Here is a 15,945-nt window from a genome sequence, read left to right as displayed (position 1 = left end):
TCAAATTTCACCACAAAGATAGATGTCGTTGAAGATCGTCTACAATAAGCATGCAACACAATCACAAGTAAATAACATATGCAACATGAAAACAAGGACACAATCACAATGAAACAAATTGCCAATCATCTAGAGACGCATCTGTATGCTGTCGTTTATATACAGAGGTCGTCAGATAGAACGTGTTAGTATCATAATAGGAGAAGTTTGAAGGACAGAAGTTCCTGAGTCGATGACAGCTCCATTTGACAGCAGTCCCAGGCCATTCTCTGGGAATTCGGGAGTGTGTGGTTACTGAAAGGGTCGCGAGAGATTCCTGTCAATGATCATTTCATTCAGAATACGATGTAACTGAATTAGTCTCAATGGGGTGTCACCAAGAAAAAACCGAGGGCCCCTGACTCTAATACTAACTAGAGACTCGTAATGAACTATTAGACGAAGACTTGAGTACCAAGGGTTGTACTGACTGGCTGAATCTTGTATGCACTGAGACTTGAACATTCGGTTGAGAACTCCCCTGGCTGATAATAGGAACGGCCATACAGGCATCGAACAGGAAAAGACACGGTCTGCAAAAAGAGTTGGTAAAAATTGGTCAATTTTACATCCAGAAATATACCAGAAGTTTGTGACCTCAAATGCTCGGAAAAATGAAGAACATTTCCAATTTTGCAGCTAACACGTATGTAACTCCTAATAACTCAATTTTTCATAGAGAGCAGTAGGTAAAACGAAGAAGTAGGAGACGGTCACCTAAAGGCTATGTGTATCCAGTCACACGATGTACATTTTTATCACATCAAGAGTAGGAACTGGGAAAAAATGAATGAACTTCCTGATGCAAAAACCCCGAACAAAGGGCTGGTTGAAGATTGGTCGTGTGTTATAAGAAGGGCGATTCTGGTTATCACAGATTCTTGGTCGTGATAAAATAAGAAGCAATAAATGGGACAAAGGGCAACTGTATATAGTTTCAATTTCATTTGATCCTATAATGAATAAAATGAACTTAAAGCCAAGTTTTAAATGGTTGTATAAATATGAATGTATATGTAAATACTTTAAAAAAATCATGGTAACTTAGTTAATTAACGTTTTGTTTGTGACATGAATCAATGTAGCGGTAGCCAAGTATTCGAACAAATTCGCGGGTAAAGACATGCTATTGGAAACAAGTGAAGAAGTGTACGAAATGTGTAAATCAATCACTGTAAAAGGAAGATATGAATATATATATATGTATATACAATATGCACACATTTATATTATCTTTATAACAGGATTGCTAATTGACAATTTTGTACTATTGACGGGTTAGAAGATACATCAAAGTTGGAAGGAGTAGACTTTTTTCCATGAAGATGATGTCATAGTTCTGACCACATACATGGTGTTTGTTGTCTGTACAGAACAAGACAAGAATATCTAAACGCGAAGAGTTTGTACCCTTCGCCCACTATGTTGATTGAAACGTTGTGTGACAACCCCTGTAACGCCTAATCAAGCACAAACCGTTTTGTACTCACATCATGTGTACCGCACCAGCTGTTACAATAAAACAGTCTATTTTGGACCGAGTGTCTCTGAGTATTTATGCTTCAATCTTTTTTCATACCCAGTGCTTTGAAATGAACCGCGCTATTTCTGGGGCTAGATAAATGTTATGCCTGATCCAACTTCCTAATAAGGTTTGGAGGCTTTGAAATCCAAAGAAATGGGTTTCATACATAGGAAAATGTTTGAGAAACACACCTGCACCAACTAGTTTGACTCACTCACTCACTAACTCCGGCGAGCTCGCTCGAAATCTCCGCATAACTAGTTTCCTCCACCTCTCTTTGTCATCCATCGCTGCTGGAAGTTGCTGCCTCTGTTTCCGTGGTTCGAATTCCCAAGGATATAACGTCCTTGGAATTCCTTGGAATATGGTGAAAACAACCCATGTCTTAATGTATACATGAAATGTGCAGGAAGCACATTGAATACAGACACTGCAAAATGTGCAAGCCAAACTATTTCGATCTAGATGAAAACAGTGGGTAACACAGGGTAACGTAAATTTATATCCGCTGCTATCAAAAACGAGTATTTAGGGATATCAAGTCGACGGACGACAGTTTCAAACTACAAAAGTTTGAACATATTACAACTTGAAACCACCGTCAGTCGACTTGATATCCCTTAATACCGTGTGTGTAAACGCAACGAATATAGGTTACCCTGCGGATAAAGGTGAACTAGCCTTACACCGCGCGGACACAAAGTGTCCACCAGGTGAGTCGACCAGGCGCCAGGCTGCCGGACCTCCAGCCGCGGTAATGAACTTGGACGGAGTTTAACAGATACTCCAGGAGCCCCGATAAAAACCACGAGCCGACAAGAGATATGCCGCATGACCGTCTGGAGCTGCCCGAATTCCTGCAGACGCCGGGCAAAGACAACTCTTCAGATCCATTAAGTACCGTAACAAATTGCTAACAGTTATCGGATGAAGCCATAGAATCGTACTGCGGATGGTGGGAAAGCTTTAAAGACCGTGGCCATGAGTGGTGATGACTGTTTCGCTCTCGACGACAATCACACATGCGCGCATCAAGCGTAATTACGACAGGCTCATCCTCCTTTTTGTAACATCTGCGTCAACCAAAGGAACCAGACTACCATTTTATGACTATCATCTCAAGTAAAGAGCTAGATTTCAGCCGAAGGGCTATTGCGTAATGCAGTATTAACGAAGCGCGCAGAGAGCGAAACCGCATCTTGACGACAATGGCTTTCAGTCAGGACCACTTTGCTCTTGCCTTTTTCTCTGTCAATATTCTTTCACTCAGACATCTAAAGACTCAGACTTAGAGGGTACCAATCCTTGCGACTCGTGAGGCAGTGAGAGACGCCCAGCACGTTCTGTTTATCTATCCATAAACAGCTCCCTGTCCACGAGAGATTGTGTACATATTGCTCAATAAATGCAGCGGAAAATAAAAATCATTTTATCAGTCAGTGTACCCACTATGAAACCGAAAGAAATACATTATTTCAAACAGTTGTAACTATTTCACCAAGCTTTTACCACCTTATAAATGATCACCAAAAGACTATATTTCTACTAAAAGCACAAAACCCCACCATCATACAGAACGTGGGACAGTTCATTAACCACTGCCTTCAAAGGCAAAGGCAAATCCGACAATAGTATCCATAGTATCATGTAGTTGATTAGACACTAGTTTTATGTATCACTCTATTTACTTCTCTTAGTTCTTGAGACTGTATGTGCAATTAGCCATCGGGCATGATTTTGCAAATAAACTATTGTCATCTACAGCCAGCCCTATTGCATACTTAAATCTCCTCTTCAGTGTTTGGAGTGCCCTGTCTATCCTCTGGTGCCTGTTCAACTTTGCCCGTTATTTCCACCCAGCTAAATAATAGAACAAACTTACGTAACTACTTCCTCGGGCTAAGTTGCTCTGACGACTTTTATGAGTACTACTCGGGGAATATAATTGCAGTTTATTCCTGAAGCAATCAAGGAGGAAACGGCGTCTCTTGAACCAACGTTATACAATACTCTCCAACCTAACCTAAGGGCAACGGAGCCATTACAGTAACGAGCTACGAGTCTTGCAGCAGCAGGGAAAACATGGTGACCTTTTCAAATAGCTAGTAGTGTCAGTAGGGAAAGGTTAATTTGCTACAGCCAAGCATACCGGGTCACCCTAAAGGTGGATTCTCATTGCACTTGGGGCACCGGTGCGGCACTGCGGCGTTCGTTCACTGCGGCACTGTTTTGTTATTTTCGCGATTTTTGAGCATTAGAAGACACCAAAATACACAAAACGGAAGAAAATTCGTTCCTTATCTCTGAAATTCGTTGAGTCATCTACGAACCCCGCAGTGCCGCACCGGTGCCGCAAGTGCAGTGAGAGTCCGCCTTTAGTCTTCTAGATTAGGTGTCTTCTAGGGGTGGGTACTGGTATGGTACTGGTACAAAACGTTTTTCTTGTTGGACCGGTCCAGAAAAAAAAGCACCTGAAAAAAGAGCATTTTGGACTGATAAGAAACTAGGAAGATTATGCCGGCAGGCGTTCTCGTGTTTGGGGCTTACTCGTCCAAGAAAATAACAAGAGCGACCCTAGAGGAGAGTTGATAGTCATTTTTACCAAGTTTCTACAGTAAAACTTGGTTTAACTTAACAGTGGCATTGGAGTTATTTATATGAAAACAGGATTTAAAACTCCAGTAGAATTCGTTTTTTTTTCCCAAATAGATTTCTTTGTAGCCAAATGCACCCTTGTTTTGAGTATCGTCGATTTACAAGTTTTCACAGATAATCAGGTCCGGACCTGGACCGTACCTGTACTTGAATTTCCTGTACCAGTGCCCACCCCTAGTGAGTTCTTTACGAACATATCTTTAAACACAAATTTCCGGGAACCTCTTTGTGGGCTATTTGTATCTCCTTTACGACTGTAACGTTAAACTCGAATTCCGGGAAACATTTGCTACAGATTGCGTCGTAAAACGCTGATACAGAACAAAACGTAGAGGAAATCACAAGAGGTCAAGGTTATCTGTAATAAACCGGCAGTTTTAAAAGGGTCACTAATAAACAAACGTAAAACCTACGTGCCTACGTTTAAGGATGAGTTTATATCCTGGTATAACTTGTTAAAATTCCCGTCATGGAACTCTTCTGCACATGTGTTCTGAAGAGATACGGAAGCCAAGTGTGCGATCTAAATTGGAGCTCCTAGTTAAACCAATCAGTAAGAGGTATTAAAGAGAAAACTGCGCCTGTTTGATGATCCGCGCATCATTTACGAAATGTCCACCGGGCGTAGCGAATGACTTCCAGCAGTACATACAGCTTGCCGTGACACACTCCGTAACTTTACTAGCCTGGGAACCGGGTGCTCTCTGCTGTAACGATACCCAGTTCTCAACCAGAAATAATGTTCGTTCACAGGATTCTGTATTCTTGTGTATAGCAGTTTATTACCAAGACAAGTTAAGACGGAAACAACACTATAACTGTTACACTATCAACAATTAACACATTAGGACATTGCGTTGTGTATACAATAGCTCTGACTTACTTGACCAGTCGAACACAAACAGACGGGCAGACTTCCTTCTACAACTGACTGCACTTCTTGGTCTCACAAACACACTGACTGGCCGACTCGAACAGACTGACCAAGTCAGGGAACTTTGGTGTCTTTTTATATGTAACTGGACAGGAAGTCCTCCTACGTAATATTACTCATACATTCCTAAGACTATTATCACCAGGTACTTTCTTAGAGTTCCTAGTTCTTCTATGTCCATAAAAGGAACCAAGGGCTCCTCTGTACCAAATATGGACATGGTCTATCTGGTCCTACGTCACATCCCAAAACTGGGGATGCCCTCTCCTGCTGGGACTTGACCTAGATAAGTTACCTATTAGTCAGGCAAACAGGTCTGGCCTGTTCCAAGAACTGACCACTGACTATAATGTCTTCTACTCACTTCCTGTTGCCTACAGCTAACCACAGTTACACTATATTTCAACATGAAGTATAATTCACTATTTTCTATCCGTTACACTGCCTCCCCTCCAAATCGGAGTTGCTCCTGCAACTCGGCACATCTACTTTACACAATCACAGTCATTGGCCTCATGTTCACAGCGGTTTGCATAACAGGCAATCTATCGCAAAAGGACGATTGAAACTTAACTGTATACAACCACAATGGCAAATTAGTGAACAACAAAATAATAATTAGAACTTATCCTTCCACAAAAAATAAACTTAACTTAAACCTTGCATGTCTACATCACACAGGCATGAAGTGAAGTGTCACCTTAGGCACACAGCTTTAGTTTGGACAGCCTGCATTTCAGGTGTGTAACCCAACCAAGAACTACGGGCAGCGCTGCGCATGCTCTGGGCGTCAGACACAGAACAAGTCACGGGATGGTTTGGTCAGACAGCAATTTTGAGACAACAACTTGCACATTTCCGGAAGTTAACTAGTTTCAACACACATCATTCAATGGCAGCCTGACACATGAGTGAAGACAGTCTGCAGAGTACTGTTTTTCACAGCCTCAGCCACAACCCATTAAAAGCGGAGACCTCTAGGAGAGGGGGGTCTAACGTCGCCGCGCTCTGAGCCCATTTACCTCTCCCTAGCTAGCTTGTCGCTGCTAGGATCGGCCTTACTCCGCCCCGACACGGCCGATTGACCATGCCGGCACAATGAACACATGTCATTGCTTTCTACTGGAAGGGCTTACACTACTGTCTGGCAGGTCACTCGTTATACACTGTTCTCTCTTCCTTTTCTCATGGACAGAGATGAACTTCACATTCAAGACAATTTTCTCCCTTCCTTCACATGGACAGGGGCGAACCTCAATTTCAACACACTCTTCTCTCTCCCTTTTCATGGGCAGAGATGAACTTTACCATGGCTGCAAAGCTCTACTTCAATTTTGCATGTGCATCAGCCCTTCTTCGGTTCTGGGCTGTTCGGGCAAACCTGAATATTCTGTCAAACCATGATCCCATGCGCTTGTCTGACGTCCTAGACCCCTTACATACACCCCGCTGCTCCCCAGTGAATGGAGGCGTTACCTGTCCTGCCATTGTGGGACTCTCACGGATGCCTGGGCTGTGTTCATGACATGACAACTCTATCTTACTAAAACTAGAGTTCAAAGTGTTTACTTCAGAGTTCATATTGTTCACATCAGCTTCATTACGTCCACCTCCGTTGGCACCAGGGTTGTCCTTGCATGATTTATCACCATAGTCCATTAAAGTCAAACTGTTCACGTAAAATCCGTAACGCTCAGGGGGTCGGCGTGAGCGGGTGGAGTGTCGTTGTCCAGGGCCGCTATCTTCACTGCCGTCATCACTGTCGTCATCGTTGTCGGATACTTCTACTGTCTTCGGCGTCGTCTCCTCCTCTTGCTGAGCAACACCGCCTACCGCGCCATTGTCGGGCTGGGTAGCAATGTTGTCTGGCTGCACGTCATCTTCAGCCTGCTCAGCGTTCGGCTGGGCGGTCTCGTCTCCTCCCTCGCCGGCTTCCTCATCGTCGTCACTACTAGTTTCTCCAGGTTGGGCCGCAATATCGGCTACTTCATTGTCGCCATCGTCATCATCACCATCATCTGACGAGTCTCCTGAAAACATAAGAACAGGGGGTACAAGACCCCCACGCCGGCGGACCGCCTGCCGTCTGGCTCGGGTCCCCGGGGTTAGGACGTGGCGTCCAGCCCGTCGTGGGGGAACATAGTCAGGGTCCTCCTGCCTTTCTTTGTAGGGCACAATGTTTTCAAACGTTACAACTTTAGAGGTAGTGGCCCTAGGTTTCCGAATTCGATAGGCATTACCCCCAACCCTTTCCACAACCGTGTATGGTCCTTCAAATTTCCGCATTAACTTCGAGGACAGACCCTTCTTCTTGGACTTTATAGCCAGGAGGACCTTGTCTCCTTCCTGGAAGGGGTCTCCATACACTCTTCTATCGAACAAGTCTTTTTGCCGCCTGTGCGCCTCTTTAGTATTGTCTGCTACCAATTTAAAGATTGTTGGGAACTTGTCGACCAAATCACGGACATATTCTTGCACAGGGGCGGCGGACGTGGTGGGTGTGCCAAACATCAGTTCCACTGGCAGACGAGCCTCGCGGCCATGCATTACAAAGTAAGGAGTAAACTTTGTTGTAGAGTGCTCACTTGTATTGAATGCAAACTTAACCATGGGTAGGTGGGTGTCCCAGTCCCTTTGATCGTCGCTGACGTAAGCCCTAAGAATATTCCCTAAGGTTCTGTTAAACCGTTCGACCATCCCATCAGATTGAGGATGGTAGGGCGTTGTCCTTGTCTTTCCAATTTTCATAAACTTACAGAGTTCAGCAATGAGCCCAGACTCAAAGTTCCTACCTTGGTCGGTATGAATCCACTCCGGGGGCCCGTGTACACAGATCCATCCCTCAAATATTTTATGGGCGACAGTGGAAGCTGTTTCATCTGGCATGGGGAATACCTCCACCCACTTCGAGAAGTAGTCGGACAAGACAAGTACATACTTATTTCCCAATGTTGTTTTCGGTAGGGGGCCGACTATGTCTATGGCAATCCTCTTATTGGGATATCCCACATCACTAGACTGTAATGGAGCACGGGGTCTCCTTCTCCCGCCTTTTGTCTTGGCACATGTGTCACAGCATGTGACATGTACAACAACATCTTTAGTCAGGCCTGGCCAATAGAAACTGCGAAGTACCTTTTCTTTAGTCTTTGCAACACCAAGGTGACCACCTTCTGGGTTGTCATGGACACCACCCAACACTTTTCCTACCCAAGCCCTAGGGACTAACAGCTGTTGTTTGGAGAGCCCATAGTCCAAGTGCCACCGCCTGTACAAGACCCCACCATGCACCTCCAGTAACTCCCAGTCTCGGTACAACTCTAGCGTATGCCTACCAGCATTACCTAACGCCGACCTCTCTGGTCGGTCTACTCCGGACAATTTATCTTCTAGTACCGGACCTATGACAGGGTCACTCAACTGAGCTTCACTGATATCGGCAGACGAGACACCTTCTATCCACGAGTCCTGGGCTGGGAGGGACGAATGGGCCACTGTCACCCTAGCACTTGCTATGCACAACCCACAAGGTCGCCTACTCAGCCCATCTGCATTCCCGTGTCTTTCTCCCGCCCGATGAATTATTTCAAAATCAAACGGTGCTAGCCTAATCAACCATCGGGCATACTGTCCAGTGGGGTTCTTCATCTTTCGCAGGTACTGTAGTGCGGAATGATCAGTCCTAAGGGTGAATTTGTCTCCTAACAAGTAGCATTCATGCCGCGTGATCATCTCTACTGCTGCCAGCATTTCCTTCCTATGCGTGCAGTAGTTTTGTTCTTCCTTTGTTAGGGATCTACCATAGTACAAAACGACTCTTTCCTTCCCATCCTGTACCTGACTCAGAACGCCCCCTATACCTGTATCCGAGGCGTCTGAGTCCACAATGAACGGCAAACTGTAGTCTGGGTAAGCAAGGACGGGGGATGTAATAAGCATATTCTTAATTGTCTCAAAGGCCCTGTCACATTCGCTGTCCCACGTGAACTTAATCCCTTTTCTGGTTAGCTGTGTCATGGGTCTTGCTTTCTCTGCAAAGTCCTTACAGAACTTACGGTAATAATTTGCAAACCCGAGGAATTTCTGGATTTCTTTGACACTACGCGGGACTGGCCAGTCTCTGACTATGGAGATCTTCGCCGGATCAGTTCGGATCCCCTCACCTGAAATAATGTGCCCAAGGAACTCTACCTCCGTTACAAACAGTTTGCATTTCTTTGGGTTCAGTTTGAGGTTTGCCTCCCTATAGCGTTGAAATACTGACTCTAGTCTACTGAGGTGCGCATCTGTGTCATCTTCCGAATGGGTGATGTTGTCATCTAGGTAAGCAAGACAGGTGTCCGGTTGTAAGCCCTTTAAAACTGTTTCCATTAACCTGGAAAACGTGGACGGCGCATTGGTCAAACCGAAGGCGAGGACTTTGAACTGGAATTGCCCAAATTGAGTCGTAAAAGCCGTCTTCTCGATTGAATCAGCATGCATCGGGATCTGCCAATAACCTGATCGCAAGTCTAATACGCTAAACAACTCGGAGCCAGACAAAGCATCGAGAACATCGTCAATACGAGGGAGCGGCCAAGAGGATTTCTTTGTCACACTGTTTAACCCTCTATAGTCAATACACAACCTCTTGGTACCGTCTTTCTTCCCTACTAATACGACAGGTGCTCCCCAAGGTGATTCAGACTCTTCAATAAACCCTAGTGTTAGGAGTTTGTCCAGCTCATGCTTAATGTGCTCATTACGCTCAGGGGACTCACGCCTTGGCCTCTGGCGGATGGGGGTCGCATCACCAGTCTCAATTACATGATAGGCCTTGTTCGTGACGCCAACGTCTTCCGGACTACGAGATACGATATCTTCATAGTCCTCAAGAAGGTCTAATAACTTCGCCTTCCTCTCAGAGTCTTCAATGTGCGAGAGGTCAAATAATGTCTCCATCTCCTCACGTATTGAATGAACCTCTCCCCCTAGTACATCTGTGTGACTGGACAGCACGTTGCCGTCATCTACAGGGCAGGGCATGGTTCTAGTACTAGAGATACTGGCTACTACATCAGAAATGGCTTTCCTACTCCTTTCAGGCTTCATTGGACAATCGGGTAGAGGGTAAAAAAGACCAAGCACTACTCCCTTGGGGATGACTACAGCCTCCTTGTTTTCATTGACAAGCAAGGTCCTGGCTTTCCCATTAACTACCTGGTCTACTACCAGCTCCCCCTTCACCCCAAACCTTTCTAGAGAACCCACGGGTTCTACAACACCTGCCTCTGAGAGCATGCCACGACGTGACACTACTTTCCCCTGAGTTAACGCAGAAGTCATGCCATTTAAAACAATAGGGCGATTCGTTACAACTCGCCGAATACAACGATTGCCTTGCCGTACTAGTGGTACTTTTACTTCACCTTTACTGGTCTGCAGAGTTAGTTTATTAGTTCTATAGCTTATTTCACCCTCATAATGGGCCAGAAAATCTGATCCAATAATACAAGCGGTACTAGTGTCTTCACCTACCACAAACTGAGTGGGTAGCCTCTGTCCGTCTATCCCTAATGACAGTGTTATCAATCCAGCAATAGGTAAATCAGCCCCAGAAACAGACTTAATGAGGTCCCCCTGATACGGGATGAGGTCTGGCATCCTACCCCCGCATATTTCCTTTAGTTTCATCCTTGAAATCAGCGATACATCAGCTCCCGAATCGACTAACACATCTACCATCTTGTTATTGACAGACACTCTCATAATATAACTACCGCTAGATCCCCACGTGTTGACCTTGGGACTATTTATTGTGCTACCCCCTGTTTGGTTTTGCTCAACATTACTGTGGGCCATGTTCTGCTGGCTGTACCTCTGACCCCCTAGGCACTGCCCTGACCGTTTCCCTGTCTGCTATAACCACCATACTGATTGTTCTGGGGACACTCGTTCCGCCAGTGCCCAAGCTGATGACAAACATTACAGGGGTGGGTCTGCGGAGATGGTCTAAAGTTAGGGTTATATCTAGGCATTCCCTTCACCGCGTTCTTTTTGTTTAGTGGGCACTTGCCTTTCCAGTGCCCAAACTGTCCACACAAATCGCATGGGCTGTTCTGGGGTGAGCGGTAGACCACATTAGCTTGGGGAGTAGGGTTCGGAGTTTTCAAACTGGCCATAGCCGAGCTAAACTGTTGGCACAAGCTTGCTACTTGTTCTTGATGAGCCCTCTGCATTTCTACCATGGTTTTCTGCGTGTCGGCCATAATTTCAGCCAATTTGTCTGGCCCACTCCCCACTTGTCTGACGTGTTTTGCTTTTTGGTGAGAGTCATTGTTGATAACCTCAAGGAACTGCGCCTCCACGCATGCAGCGTGGAGGTCCTTTGGCCGCTGCTTTTTGACCTCCCTGGATAGTTCTGGGTCTCCTAACCTATCAATAAATGTCTGCCTTGCTATGCGATCACGTGTCTTGTGATCCGTTTCTGGGTGAGCATACGCCACCACATGTCTTACTCTAACCTCAAAATCCTGTAGAGATTCCCCAGAATTACGCAGTATAGTAGCCAAGTCCCCCTCGTAGTGAGTGGGGTCGTCTGGCCGAGCATAGATGCTCCTCAAATACTCTAGCATCTTTGTTGCTGTGCCTACCTCAGTTGCTGGGGCAGTTCGTAATGTTTGCAGTGCCCCTCCAGTTAAATGTTTTCGAATTACTGCCAAGGTCACAGAATCGTCCCAACCACCAAATTGCCTTTCGTTTTCCACTAAGTCTTCAAAATCTTCCCAGGGCATTTCTCCTGTGCCCGAGAACTTACACCCCAACTTCGGGACTGATCTGACTGACTGTACCCCTGCCGCCGCTGCCGGTGGTGGGGGCGGCGGTGGTGGCGGTACTTCACCATTTTCTTGATGCTCATCTCCATTCGGAACAACTGGAGGTGCCATTATCCTTTATCCAGCAATTGCACAACTAGAAAATTATATCCACGGGGCCGTAAACAAGTATCCTGAGCCTAACCGATTTATACTTCACTTATGACAGAACAACTGCTAAACCAAAGGTCCCTATTCCTGAGACCAAACGTAGCGACCAGGGACTGTCCACCCGTACCCAATAGTAGTACAATTCCTATCAGTTTTACACGCGGCACACAATTTCTAACAGCACGTTCAATACATAAACACTAAGGGCAATGCGGAAATAGTAACTACACACAACAATAAACAGAATCCTTGGTCACGGCGCCAGTTTTGTAACGATACCCAGTTCTCAACCAGAAATAATGTTCGTTCACAGGATTCTGTATTCTTGTGTATAGCAGTTTATTACCAAGACAAGTTAAGACGGAAACAACACTATAACTGTTACACTATCAACAATTAACACATTAGGACATTGCGTTGTGTATACAATAGCTCTGACTTACTTGACCAGTCGAACACAAACAGACGGGCAGACTTCCTTCTACAACTGACTGCACTTCTTGGTCTCACAAACACACTGACTGGCCGACTCGAACAGACTGACCAAGTCAGGGAACTTTGGTGTCTTTTTATATGTAACTGGACAGGAAGTCCTCCTACGTAATATTACTCATACATTCCTAAGACTATTATCACCAGGTACTTTCTTAGAGTTCCTAGTTCTTCTATGTCCATAAAAGGAACCAAGGGCTCCTCTGTACCAAATATGGACATGGTCTATCTGGTCCTACGTCACATCCCAAAACTGGGGATGCCCTCTCCTGCTGGGACTTGACCTAGATAAGTTACCTATTAGTCAGGCAAACAGGTCTGGCCTGTTCCAAGAACTGACCACTGACTATAATGTCTTCTACTCACTTCCTGTTGCCTACAGCTAACCACAGTTACACTATATTTCAACATGAAGTATAATTCACTATTTTCTATCCGTTACACTGCCTTCTCTGCGGTGATAGGAATTTAGCCTGCCCGGCCAGTTCAATTGTGCACGCCGGGGATTCTTTTACGGGGTTAGCTTAAGCTATATCGCCCCCGAAGTGGTGATAAATCGAGAGGTCAACTATGAAGACAAACTGCCAGAAACTTGCCTACAACTACACAAGCATAGCAGCTTTTATAGGTACAACCCCTTTCCTATAGCGGTAGTGCCACTGTACGACCTCTGATGGTGCACTCTCACTGGTGCACGTTTGTGGCATTGTGGGGTTCGTTCACTGCGTCACTGTTTTGTGTCACAGATTTGTGTAATACGTTAAAGTAGGACTTCGAAGACAAAAAATAAGAAAAATCGTTCTTTATCTCTGAAATTCGTTGAGTATCTTTCGAACCCCGCAATGCCGCAAGCGTGCCCCAGGTCCGGTGAGAGTGCACCTTAAACGATATCTTAGTCACCGACGAGCTGAGACACTGTACGAATTTCATACATGGCAAGGAACTTACCTTGTTTTTCTTTTTGTACCTTGCTGTACTTTAATTTGTCTTTTATCTAATCGTTCATCATGTACTTCAGTAGTAAAATCGAGGTTAGCACAAACCCAAGTCGCTCGGTGATCACTGTCTTGCATGGGAAGGAGGAATCTAAGTTTATCTCTTTAGGAAAAGTGCAGAGAACGTAGATAATTCAATCAAGCTCTAGGATTCCCAATCTACCGGCATGCATAAGCTGGCTGGATATCAACATTGCAAGAACCCGTGCAAAATCACGGGAAAGCAACCGCATCTAATTACAGCACGCAGCGCTTAGGATGGATTTGCAATTGAAGGTAAACCATGGCGGTATAACGTTAGAGTGGATTAGGAAGATTCGCTACAGAGGCAAGTCAGTTAACTGTGTATTTAATGTTATGTTTACATTTGTTTTTACAAGATATCTATCAGTAATCCGTAAACCAACCAACCAACCAACCAAACAACCAAACAACCAACCAACCAAACAACCAAACAACCAAACAACCAAACAACCAAACAGCCAAACAACCAAACAACCAAACAACCAAACAACCAAAACTATTTACAAACATTACCAACATGCATTTCGCTAGCAATAAATGGGAACAGTACCCCTTACTTAATGACCAGCGAGCTGTTTCGGAATGTATATTCCATGGCCTATCATCCTTCCTAGTTACGACACAGCACATAACTTTATATGCATCCCTGCAGGGAAAATCGTCCGTTTTACAACTTACAAATTGCAGCTTCGTGAAGATACCATTACTACGGAGAATATTATCTAAACAAAATCAATTCTTCACGATCCAACTGTCGTTTAAAGTTAATGAAAAACCGCGCAGTTTTGACAAACTATATTGTGTCTTGTCATATTTCAACATTTAATCGTTTAACAACTGTATATATATACCAGGCCATTACATAACTACAACCCAGGGTTCTCCGTCTGTGCCAATTATTTTAAGAACTCCACTTGTCAATCTCGGAAGACTGTCACTATTAATGATAAGAGGATGGACAATCATACTTGGAGGATGAACCGTTCTGTTATAGATATAGCTTAAATGATTTCCTGTCTAGCCAGAGATGAGTTTTGATAAAGTAGCCAATTTCTTTGTCTGTTCCAAGTTTTATATTGACTTTGTAGAATCGCAAACTCTAAAGGTAGGTTCGACTTTGCGATCGTCCAACTTTCCCCAGGAATCGTACTGAGATGGAAAATCGTTTGCTTGAAAACAAGAACAACTTCTTACTAGCGCTGTTTTAAAACTTGTGTTAGACGTCTAACTCAAAGTTCGTCCCTTTCTCTTTCCTGAAAAAGAAAGGCAGTTTGATCAAACAAACCGAGGAGTTTATATGGACTCTTTGGACAAACTGTGTCAATTTGTATAAATATAGTTTTGCACAGAGATACTCCCATTTAAAGTGTTCTAGTCCAAGTAATTGAATTCATTAAGTAACACGACGAACCGTTTTGACGAGTTAATTGATTAATGATTAATTGATAGAACTGCAAAAGTATCTTTAGACAAATGAAAAGCCTTGGCTCCGTTGGACCTGCTCAGCCGCTATAAATTTAAACCAACCAGACTTGTGAATTGTGCAGAGAGAATCCGCATTCTCTCCGGACTCCCATTCATCCGAGTTGCCGCACTGTACTACTAGTCTCCAATCAGACCCTACGGTGCCTTAGAAATAGTATCAAAGCTGGCAAGGCACCGGTGTCCGTTTGACTCCCTTAGGCTTAAGTCACATTTCCAAACCTGGGCCCGGCCGGGCAGCTTTCGTGAGCGAAAAGAATGATATAAAATGCATCAAAAGACACAAAATGTCAGAATAAGATTCGTGGCCATGATTTGTGTATATTTCTAGGTATACATTTTAATTTTTCATTTCTTAAAACATCCCGGCCGGGCCCCGCTTTGAAAATGTGACTTAAGCCGGCTATCTTTCTTTGGCCGGCTATACTCCTTTGGCAGCTTTGATACTATTTCTAAGGCACCGCAGGGTCTGCTTGGAGACTACTGTACTACTACTGTCCGCCAGTCTATGCAGACTATGACACTACGCAAGGACAATGACCATGGAGAGTAGAATACAAATACTGTGCTGCAGTTTCAAACAGGTACGTTTGGGGCAGGTATCTGCTGCTATCATTTTGCAGCTGCTTTGTATGGATTATTTGATTTGATTTATCTGTGTCTTTCATGTTTCAGTTGTACTTATATGTTCCGACAAGTATGTCTACTTTTCTCTCTGTAAGTTGTTTTTTATTTCCTTGTATGTATATGTGAAACTGGGCCCTATTGAAAACCAGTGTATTATCATGAATAGGCTACCCAGGTGTGGAAAATAACAAAACAAAACAAACAAAT

At 44.4% G+C, this 15,945-nt stretch overlaps 1 long non-coding RNA gene across 1 annotated transcript; it reads right to left on the bottom strand.

Annotated features, from left to right (window-relative positions):
• Positions 1-12,433: 12,433 nt before the first annotated feature.
• Positions 12,434-13,055, bottom strand: LOC118429221. The gene is made up of 2 exons (XR_004832713.1): positions 13,007-13,055; positions 12,434-12,907 (listed from the first exon to the last, which is right to left on the bottom strand). It is a non-coding gene; the product is annotated as an uncharacterized LOC118429221 (long non-coding RNA).
• Between the last annotated feature and the right edge of the window lie 2,890 nt (positions 13,056-15,945).

The sequence above is a fragment of the Branchiostoma floridae genome, chromosome 13, assembly GCF_000003815.2.
Source record: "Branchiostoma floridae strain S238N-H82 chromosome 13, Bfl_VNyyK, whole genome shotgun sequence".
NCBI classification, from domain to species: Eukaryota; Metazoa; Chordata; class Leptocardii; order Amphioxiformes; family Branchiostomatidae; genus Branchiostoma; species Branchiostoma floridae.
The sequence above is the reverse complement of the archived record's forward strand: the minus strand, read 5'-3'. Positions and strand labels throughout refer to the sequence as shown.